Raw genomic sequence first — 5,945 nt, forward strand, 5'->3', positions numbered from 1 at the left:
AAATTAATTATTTATCAAAATTCTGACTAGATTTTTTCATTGTAAAAATTTTATTAAATACTTACCACTCCGACCTGTCTTCCTGACTGCATTTTGCACGATTTTGGGTAGGTTTGGACGTCGAAATTAAATATTTTCTATTAAAAAACACTAAATTTTACAGTTTTTCGACCAAAATTTTCCAAATTTCTAGGAAAGCCTATTCTAGTTTCTGGACAGCTGGCTAGGGCTCGCCGAGACGCGTCTTTTGACGTATCGCACGTCCCTCTACGCCGCACCAAACGTCAAAAAATTCGCGAAACATCCGTTTCCATACAAATAGTAGACGCCCGAAATCCACCTAAGGCCCTATAAAAACACTAGTACTCCTGATAACTTTTTCAAAAGGAGACCGATTTTGATGCGGTTTTTTGCGTATAATAGCTACAACAGGCTTGTAAGCACGCGATAACCCTTCAAACGCGACATCGAAGCGGTGTGACCCGATTTTTTGACACCCCCACCCTTCTCGACCTGTAAAAAACACAAAATTAATTATTTATCAAAATTCTGACTAGATTTTTTCATTGTAAAAATTTTATTAAATACTTACCACTCCGACCTGTCTTCCTGACTGCATTTTGCACGATTTTGGGTAGGTTTGGACGTCGAAATTAAATATTTTCTATTAAAAAACACTAAATTTTACAGTTTTTCGACCAAAATTTTCCAAATTTCTAGGAAAGCCTATTCTAGTTTCTGGACAGCTGGCTAGGGCTCGCCGAGACGCGTCTTTTGACGTATCGCACGTCCCTCTACGCCGCACCAAACGTCAAAAAATTCGCACTTTACCCGTTTCCATACAAACAGTAGACGGCCAAAATCCACCTAAGCCCCTATAAAAACACTAGTACTCCTGATAACTTTTTCAAAAGGAGACCGATTTTGATGCGGTTTTTTGCGTATAATAGCTACAACAGGCTTGTAAGCACGCGATAACCCTTCAAACGCGACATCGAAGCGGTGTGACCCGATTTTTTGACACCCCCACCCTTCTCGACCTGTAAAAAACACAAAATTAATTATTTATCAAAATTCTGACTAGATTTTTTCATTGTAAAAATTTTATTAAATACTTACCACTCCGACCTGTCTTCCTGACTGCATTTTGCACGATTTTGGGTAGGTTTGGACGTCGAAATTAAATATTTTCTATTAAAAAACACTAAATTTTACAGTTTTTCGACCAAAATTTTCCAAATTTCTAGGAAAGCCTATTCTAGTTTCTGGACAGCTGGCTAGGGCTCGCCGAGACGCGTCTTTTGACGTATCGCACGTCCCTCTACGCCGCACCAAACGTCAAAAAATGCCCCACCCACCCGCCCTTTAGTCGCAAGTAAGAGCGTGAAAAATTTACTATAGGAAAGGAAAGGACTTTGGGACAAATTTCACGAAAAATATTTTTTGACGGATTTGACATTCAAGCCATACTCCCTTTCGGAAAATACTAATTTTGGTGTAATCGGGGCTCCTAAACTCGAATAAATCGACTTTTTGTGCAGGTTTTAGGGCCAATCTAAGCAGGAAAAAGTTATCATTTATTTAGTGGCTCTCAACCTCACAAATTGACTGGGGACCAACCCCCTGACAAAATATTACTTAACGCCGTGCAACGAGTCTTTTGACCGCTGCACCTAGCTTTAGAATATATTTAAAAATCAAATTTTGAAAAATATAGACCTGGTTTATTACCACAATTTATGACTTATTATTATAATATATACTTTATGACTATTGCTGACGAATATTGATTTACATTATTACTTTCTTTTATTTATTTGACCTATCCCCCCTTTACAGGGATTTAATTCATTGTATTTACCCTTCCCCTGACCATGTTCGGCATGAGAACTCCAGTGGCGAAGAAGCTCAAGGCCAGAGTAGAGAGGTCGGAATCGGGAAGCTCAATAGTAGCTGAGGCAGGACCATCAGTATGTCACAGTCCTGAAGAGCGGCAGGCTGAGATAGTCAGCGAGGCCCGCCCTCAGAAAACACCTTCGCCTCAGCCAAAGTCCCCGAAAAGATCTCCACCTAAGCTCAGGCCCAAAACAATCCTCCCACAAGAGTCACGGCTAGAGCAAACAATAATCCTGTCATCGCCACCTTCTCAAACGACACAGCCAACTCGGTACATGAACAGGATGACCGAAGCCAAAGCCTGCCTCTCAAAAGTAAAAATGCAGGTGGTGAGCTCTCGTAACTTAAAAAAGGAAATCGCCTATGAGATCACCAAGGCAGCCGAGAGACTCTACCACCTCGTCAAGGAGGCAGGGGCAGATAAGGAAACAAGTGCCGAGTTGGAAAACACAACGGAATCCATCCCACCTCAACAGACTCCTCGCCAGGAATTTCCGACAGAGCTTGTGAATCAGCTCATGGATTCGCTCCAGAGCCACAACCGGGCCCTGGAGGACTGCAAACAGCACACGCAGGCTCTGTCGGAACAACTTAAAGAGGCGCCACGCTACGTGGCTGGCCAGGGACCGACGTTCGCAGAGATCGCCGCAACCTCAAAAATACAATTCCGAGAGCCACTGCACTCGGTGATCGTGTCATCCACCAGCGATCAAGACACCGGTGAAGTGGTCATCGAGAAGCTGAGGACGGCGGTCGATGCAAAAAATGAGGGCACGAGGGTCGAACGGCTGAGGAAGGCAAGGGACCGGAAGGTAGTTGTGGGCTTTGGATCCCGGGAGGAAATGACTAGGGCGACGGAGAGGATCAAGAGAGCGGGTAACCTGATGGTGGAAGAAGTGAAGAACAAGGACCCGCTCATAATCATCAAGGACGTCCTCTCCTGTCACTCGGACGAGGAGGTCATCCAGGCAATAAAATGCCAAAATCACCATCTGATTGGGGACGTACCTGCAGAGGATGCTAGAATGGGCATCAAATACCGTCGCAGGACGAGAAATCCCCACACGTGCCACATCATTCTGCAGGTGTCCCCAGCGTTATGGCAGAGGCTGACATCGGCGGGAAGACTACACATCGACCTGCAGAGGGTACGTGTACTGGACCAGTCACCTCTGGTGCAGTGCACGCGCTGCCTGCGCTATGGTCATACCCGGAAGATGTGCACGGAAACAGCCGATGTCTGCATTCATTGCGGAGACCTCCACCTCCGAGCAGACTGCCCCTCCAGGCAAGCAGCCGAACCTCCCAAATGCCGCAACTGCCTTCTGGCGAAAATGCCCAAGGTCGATCACAATGCCTTCGACAGCGAGTGCCCCGTCCGGTTGAAGTGGGATGCACTATCCCGTCTGTCAGTCGCCTACTGCTAAGGTTGAGCCTACCGCACCCGGAATCAGCCAGCCAGCTATTCGACCCCGATCTGACCCAGAGTACTCGGTAATTCAAACCAATCTCCAGAGGAAGAACCTAGCCACGCAAGAACTGCTCATAGAGGCTGGCGATAGGAAAGTTGCTCTGGCGTTGCTCCAGGAGCCGTATGTGGGCGGGATCCGGAAGATGCGAGACTACCACGGAGTTAGAATCTTCCAGAGCGCCGACCAAGGAGAAGGAACTGTAAAGTCGGCAATAGCCGTCTTCAATCATGACCTAGACGTACTACAGTGTCCAGAACTTACCACCAACAACATCACGGTGGTAAGGATCCGTACTCGCGCCTGGGAGATTGCGGTAGTCTCGTTCTACTTTGAACCGGACCAGCCCATAGAGCCATACTTGGAGCAACTAAGGCGGATCCGAGAGGAAATGGGTCATCTAAATATAATAGTCGGGGGCGATGCGAATGCAAAGAGCACCTGGTGGGGTAGCTCAATCATCGATGGCAGGGGGGAAGAAGTTGCTGGCAGCTTCGAGGACATGGGCTTGCAGGTACTCAACACCGGTAATACTCCGACCTTCGACACCATCAGAGGAGGAAAGCAATTCACCAGCTTTGTTGACCTCACAGCCTGCTCTGAAGGACTCCTCGGTCTTATCGAGGACTGGAGAGTCGAGAGTGGCATCACGAGCTCGGACCACAACGGTATTGTGTTCAAAATAAAATTAGAAAAATCCAAAGGCATTAACATCAACAGGCAAACAAGAATTTATAACACTAAAAAAGCCAATTGGAGACAATTTCGTGAGAAATTGGCCCAATTGGAAGAAGAGCATAAAATCAATAGTATAGAAATTAACAAAATTAATAACGTAATATCTTTAGACCAGTTCATTCAAAATTATATTAACAACATCGTAAAAGCAAGTCAGGATACAATACCCAAAATTAAAAATAATAGTTTAGTAAACTTACCGTGGTGGTCAACCGAGCTCGTCGAGATGAAGAAAGAGGTCAACACCAAGAAACACCGCATACGTTGCGCTGCACCGATCCGGAGACAAAAGGTCGTTGATGAGTACCTGCAAGCAAAAGAAAAATATGAGCTCGAAGCCAAAAAGGCACAGGTGCAGAGTTGGAAGGGGTTCTGCGAGAAACAGGATAGGGAGGGCGTATGGGAGGGGATTTATAGAGTCATCGGTCGCACCACTAGGAGATGTGAGGATCTGCCTTTGGTCAAGGACGGATTGCCACTGAACCCAGAAAACTCCGCGCGGCTCCTGGCGGAGACCTTCTACCCTGTGGACTCGGAAGAGGGTGAAACCGAGGACCACCGCCGTATTCGTGAAGCTGCCGATCGTGCAAACGTGTGGTCGCATGATGAACACCATGACCCACCGTTCACGCTACAGGAACTAAAAAAGGCGGTGGATAGCTTCAACCCGAAAAAAGCTCCTGGGGCAGATGGTCTCACTGCCGATATCTGCGCTCAAGCCATCTTCCGCGATCCGGGGATCTTCCTCGCACTGGCCAATAAATGTCTGGAGCAAGGACACTTCCCCGGAGCCTGGAAGGAGGCCACAGTGGTGATCCTCCGAAAGCCAGGGAAGGACACCTACACCGCCCCGAAGTCGTACAGGCCCATCGGCCTATTACCTGTCCTGGGAAAAATCCTGGAAAAGTTGATGGTAGCTCGTCTTAAATGGTACCTAATCCCGCGGCTTAGTACTCGCCAGTTTGGCTTCATGCCACAAAAAAGCACCGAGGACTCCCTCTACACCATGATACAACACATCAAGGAGAAATTAAATGACAAAAAACTGATCACTGTTGTCTCCCTTGATATAGAGGGAGCCTTCGATAGCGCATGGTGGCCGGCCATCAGGACCAGACTGGCTGAGGAAAAGTGCCCGGTGAACATAAGAAGGATGATAGACAGCTACCTCAACGACAGGTGTGTCCGGGTCAGATATGCTGGGGTGGAGTGCCGCAGGGACACAAACAAGGGGTGTGTGCAAGGGTCGATCGGAGGCCCAATCCTTTGGAATCTGGTGCTGGATCCCTTGCTCAAAGGTCTCGAACAGCGAGGCGACTACTGTCAGGCGTTTGCAGACGATGTCGTCCTCATTTTCAGCGGGGATACAGCACTCGAAATCCAAAGACGTGCCAATGCCGCCCTCGAGTATGTTCGGGGGTGGGGCATCAGAAATAAGCTGAAATTTGCGCCACACAAAACATGCGCCATGGTCGTAACCAGGAAGCTAAAGTACGATGTCCCCCTCCTGAGCATGGGCGGGGTCGCCATTGGCATGTCCGAAGAAATCAAGATATTAGGGCTTACCGTGGACCACAAGCTCACCTTCAACACGCACGTCGCAAATGTTTGTAAGAAAGCCATCAACATCTACAAACAATTGGCCAGAGCGGCAAAGGTGAGCTGGGGTCTACACCCCGAGGTGATCCGCAGCATATACATGGCGGCGGTGGAGCCGGTGATCCTCTACGCGGCCAGTGCCTGGGCGCCAGCAGCCAGGAAAGTCGGTGTGCAAAAGCACCTAAACTCAGTCCAGCGAGGATTCGCCCAGAAGCTGTGTGGAGCCTACCGCACCGTCTCACT

The sequence above is a fragment of the Helicoverpa zea genome, chromosome 1 (genome assembly GCF_022581195.2).
Source record: "Helicoverpa zea isolate HzStark_Cry1AcR chromosome 1, ilHelZeax1.1, whole genome shotgun sequence".
Classification (NCBI taxonomy): domain Eukaryota; kingdom Metazoa; phylum Arthropoda; class Insecta; order Lepidoptera; family Noctuidae; genus Helicoverpa; species Helicoverpa zea.